This window comes from Sorghum bicolor, chromosome 8 (genome assembly GCF_000003195.3).
Source record: "Sorghum bicolor cultivar BTx623 chromosome 8, Sorghum_bicolor_NCBIv3, whole genome shotgun sequence".
In the NCBI taxonomy this organism is placed as follows: Eukaryota; Viridiplantae; Streptophyta; class Magnoliopsida; order Poales; family Poaceae; genus Sorghum; species Sorghum bicolor.
The window spans coordinates 24,551,585-24,556,894 of NC_012877.2; the positions used below are offsets into that span (position 1 = coordinate 24,551,585).

At 37.6% G+C, this 5,310-nt stretch overlaps 1 long non-coding RNA gene across 1 annotated transcript; it reads left to right on the forward strand.

Annotated features, from left to right (window-relative positions):
• LOC110429544 lies at positions 1,192–2,636 on the forward strand. The gene is made up of 4 exons (XR_002446613.1): positions 1,192–1,283; positions 1,370–1,418; positions 2,046–2,108; positions 2,396–2,636. It is a non-coding gene; the product is annotated as an uncharacterized LOC110429544 (long non-coding RNA).

Below are 5,310 nucleotides of genomic sequence, written 5' to 3' on the forward strand. Positions count from 1 at the left end.
TGGGTCTAGGACCAACTCCCCAAGAGATTGGTACCCCAAGGCTCAAAGCACTCATGTCAACAAGGATGCAAATGGAAATCTTTTCTCGACAAAAAGCTGATTGTCGGAACAGAACTCTTGAACAACGAATTGTGGAATTGGAAGAGGAAAGGATAGCACAAAGGACCAATGTTGAAGTCCTATCACAACATGGCTCTAATTCACGACAGTACGCGGTAAAGAACTCAAGCTAGATTATCTCTTTACATGTCTCAGTGTGCAAATAAGTTTCTCTGGTAGCAGCCAATGAATATTATTGTTTTGATTCTTGTGTAGAGTCCAACACCTGAAGGACCTATTGATGAGGCACATAATGCCCCTAGTCATGAAGATTATGATAATTATGTAGAGGATGAAGAGTATAATCAGTATAGAGAGGAGGATGATAACCTGCTCCCCAATAGGCATGCTGCACGCGAAGAGGATGATAACCTGCTCCCCAATAGGCATGCTGCACGCGAAGAGGATGAGAACTTGCTCCCCCATAGGCATGCTGCAGCTCGACCAGCTATGAACTTGACAATAGGAACAGATGTTCGCCCTTGCTTTGCAAATGGCAAACGTGTAATGTTACCATGCAGCTGCAATGTTTCTCTTTGTGATTTCAAAATATGTTCCATGCTATATAGTTCTCATGATTGCATCATTCATTTCAGGATGCAACGGAAGAGAGCTTGCTGCCCCCTATGCCTCGATCAACTGTTAACATGAATACACATGTACTCTTGCAATTCTACAGCAATGTTTCTTTGTGATTCTGAACATATTGCATGATTTGCATCTCTCATGAGTGTATCTTTACTTCATGCCGGAACTAATGCGAGCTTGCTGCCCCAGAGACATGATGCAACCCATTCACCTATAAACAGGACAACTACACACACAAATGATGGTCCTCCTCGTTTTTCTCATGATGAGCTTGTAATTTTCTTGTCTTCCTGCATTATTTTTTGGTTTCATATAACTTCCTTGCTTTAAATATCTTATGGGTGTATTATTTATTTCAGGTTGGAAAGGATGTGATACTATTTGCTATATTCAGATGCGAGTCAGCTGTGGCTAGGGTAACAGTTACTTCAACTAATCCAAAGACCATGGTAGGAGGTCAACCTGTTGGGAATGAATATTGTGAAGTAGTTGTTAATGTTGTGATGAAAAGGGATGCTATACTGCCTCGGCCTTATGGTGGGATTGAGACTATGGCTAGTGCTCTTAAGATGACAATTGCATGGCCCTACAATAAAGTAATAAATTATACTTGACATAATTTTCATTTTTCTTTGATCTCTGATGCAAGACCAATGTTGCTAATTAAACCTTTCTATGATAGATCAAGGAATGCAGGAAGAAGGCACCTGAACCTCCCAAGGGCACTACACGTAAGTCCCAACATTTGTACAAACCTAGTGACATCTGTCAGAGATAATTGATAGATACAACAATGACTTGTAGCTGAAATAGGAAACCTGCAGCAGGTGAAATTAAAATTACAACTATATTTTTTTCTCCTAAGTGGAAGCGATAATGGTGGCTTGTATGCTGTTTTTTTCCAAACACTAATAATCGACTAAATACAGAAGTCTAGAATGTGCTATCTGATTAGGCAGATCTGATTAGAAATTCATACTAACGACATGAATTAGTGCAAATATCATGCGTGCTAGCTTGGAAGGCATGTCTATGTCAAGCATGCTTTGATCAGTTTGAAAAACATAAAAGTGTTGAACTGTAAGGACGAAGGTAGTATGCTGATACTCATTCTATTTAGTATTCAATTTGAGTCGAATCGAAAAAATCAATTGTTGCTCGGAATATATCTTTAATCAAGCCTAAGAAGAGTTGCTCTGATGTGATATTGCTGATGGTTAAAACTTAACTGAAAGTTAAATTGATTAGAGGCATTTGTTTCAGTTAGGCAGAAATGAGGTCTACTGCTTTAGTACGTCAGTTCTACACATAGCTTGTCTACACCTAGCTGATTACATGGTTGCTCCTCTATATTTCAGGAAGTGCTGGGCAGATGCCTTTGTCTTGACTTTTTCGAAAATGATTCATGTGCTATAATTTTGGTAAGTCATTCCTTTTGTTTTTTCAGTTCCTAGAAATGATTTTGTGCTCAAACCTTAGGCTGTGAAACAAAAAGTACTATTATTGCTTGATGAGATCTGCACAATTGAGGCATAGGAAACCATGTAACATTCAGGTTGAGTTTCTAGAAAAAAATTGCGTACACTTGACTGATCTGTATAATGACTGATCTGTATAACAGCAATATATGTGTAAACTTGACTGATCTGTATAAAAACTTCACACAATTTCTCTACTTGCCTAATTACAAGGTTGTGATAATTTTCAGGAAGTGTTGGGCACAAGTGTTTGCTTGAGTTTATGGAAGGTGGCTGTACACATAACCTGGTGGATGTAATATGTGTTGGCAAGCCATTGCTTTTGGCTTTTGATTTCTTAGAAATGAATGTGTGCCCAAATCTTTTGGTGCTTGCTTGGAGAATTAATATTGCTTGCCGTGAGTACATTCATGTAACAATTTGGTGCTTGACTTTGGATGATTCAAACACTGTGTAAGACAATATTATATGCTATATGTATTGACCTTCACGAATTCATGTACATGTTTATGTATCTTTATGTGATGTGATGAGATATGATACATGTTAAATGTATTGTAATTGTATTTATTTATTTTTTTAGCACATTTATATTGTCCTGTTGAACAGTCTGACGCTATAAATAGATGTCAGGAGACCGTCTGACGGTAAATATGTTGTCTGACGCTAAAAGTTAACAACACTCTATCTGACGCTATATATATTCAGGCCAATGGACTGTCTGACGCTATAAGTGCTGTCTGACGCTAAAGATCTTTAGCATCAGCACTTACAGCGTCTGCAGGAGTCTGACGCTATAAGTTTTTTGCGTCGGATCATCTGACTCTGTAGCCGCTTTTAGCGTCAGATTGTCTGGCGTGAATCTCGGTGTTGTGGTGTAGTGATTGGTATATTTTGTCGGACTAACCCCTGCAGAAAAAAAACTTTCAACATCGATTTGGGAAGTCCTGAGATAAACTCACATCGGAGATGAAGAGAGACACACATGAAGTTTAACAATTTGCACAAGAAGGACATAGCTCATTTATCATAGAGAGATGATCAATGGAAGGAGACAAAGTACATAAACAAGATACACAACCACTACGAATGGGAAGCTTCCACAAGGTGAGATGGTACCATCACTCTTCAATTAAGGTAACATCTTAAGATATGTGGCTATCACTTTTATAAGCTTCTCCTTGGTTCTAGCGTTCACATAAATAAAGAGACAAACATGTATGATTTATAACTCTAAATTAACGAACCCAACTGATTCAGCATGTTTAGTCCTTTAATCCTTGTTCCTAGTACTACCTCCATGATCCCACACTCCTAATCATATGAGCTAAAATGTTACACATTCAATCTTTGAGAGATATAAAGAAAAAGACATATACATAGATAGATTATCTTTCCATAAGGTTGAGCGATCTGATCTGACAAATGTTATAAGTACTACACTCATGAACTTATCATCCATCAACTTTGTCTTGCTCACTATGCTTAAGGTTAGAGAAGAACAAATACGCTTTTAGTTCTGTTGGTGTTTTCCACCAACAGGACCCATGCACTTGATCTGTGCCTTGTCTATATGAGCAGGTAAACTTGGAGCAAAACATGGTGGAGTTTTATAACTCTCAGACTCTACCAAGTAAAGGACCTGGATCTACGAGCACAAACACACTGAGCAGGATACTGCCAACGCCGCACTTCGAACTACTGGGCAAACGAAGAACATGGGTGACACCATATCAAGAGGAGCAGACGTCAAGGTCCGCACCTGAATCAAATGACGCACCTGAAGAATGAACACGGTGAGAAGTCTTGTTCAGAAGACTTAAAACATTGAACCCTTGCCGAAAGGTAAAACCAGTAGTTATCCATCTTTATCCTTTCTGCATTCCCTTTTTCCTTAAATTATTTACTTTCCTTAAATGGCTTGTTAGTTAATCATGCTATATTGAAAAGAAACTAAAAAGGTTAAAAATAGTAAGCCCCATGTGAGTATGCTCATGGCATAAAACCCATAAGTACATTCACTTTGGTGGCGTAAAAATAAAATAAATATATTCCTGTCCTATAGAAATAAAAATATAAAAAAATAAATTTATGATCCTACCAAAAAGAGTAATATTTATTAGAGGAAGCTCAACATGATAAAGGCTAGATATTTATGCTAACACTTAACCAGTCCCACAAAGCTTTGTTGTCTATTTGAGCTCCACAGAATTCAGAGATCAAAGAAGACTAGCAGACAGAGGACATCCTAATCGCTGTCAGGGTGCTGCCGACATTCAAATACACCTCCACCACCTGCTAGCTACATCAGAAGAAATTACATCGAAATCCAGCTTGGGGGAGAGCACCCCCATTTATCCAGCTAAGTGTTTCTACTCATGTTTATACTTTACTCAAATAATAAAAAGATGCATAATCATAAAAAACCCAAATAAAGATTTTGTGCTTATATATATATATCTTTTCTTAGTTTGCTAAATAAATAAATAAATAAAGCTTGCTATGAACCCTCATGATAAGCTCTCACATGGAAATGACGAATAATTGCTCTGCCATGATTAGTTCTCAAAATTGAAATCTCTCTCATGTTTAGGCATGACTGTTATGAATTAAGATTTGCTCTAAACCTGAACTTGTGGGAAGAGTACTTGATCTAAAGTCTAAGTCGTTAACGGATATGATATGGGAAGGTTGAGCTGTTGTTTATCTGTTTCTAGAGATGCTAGAATTCTGGAGAATTTTATATTTGAAAATATTTAAAATGTTGCATGATGAGTTCCTGTATGATGAGAGTTTAAAATCCTACCACAGCCATATATACATGCTTATTAGACTATGAACCATATATTTACTTTTACTACTTATGAGCATTGAGTGTGGTCAAGCTGTGTAGACCCTTAGAAGCTTGTCATGCGCTTAAAATCAAGATTCACTTGCACGATCACTCATACATGCTGCTTCTACTCCGGAAGCATGCATCCACATACATCCACTCATTTCCATCTCCTGATTTACCCAAAATTATTCTACTCCTATCCAGGAGAGAATAGCCAAAAACATTATCCTATCTCTGTTATTCCCAGTGAAATTAATGCTCGAGATATTTTGATTACTACCACTTGCTACATTATTCTAGGAGGGTGAG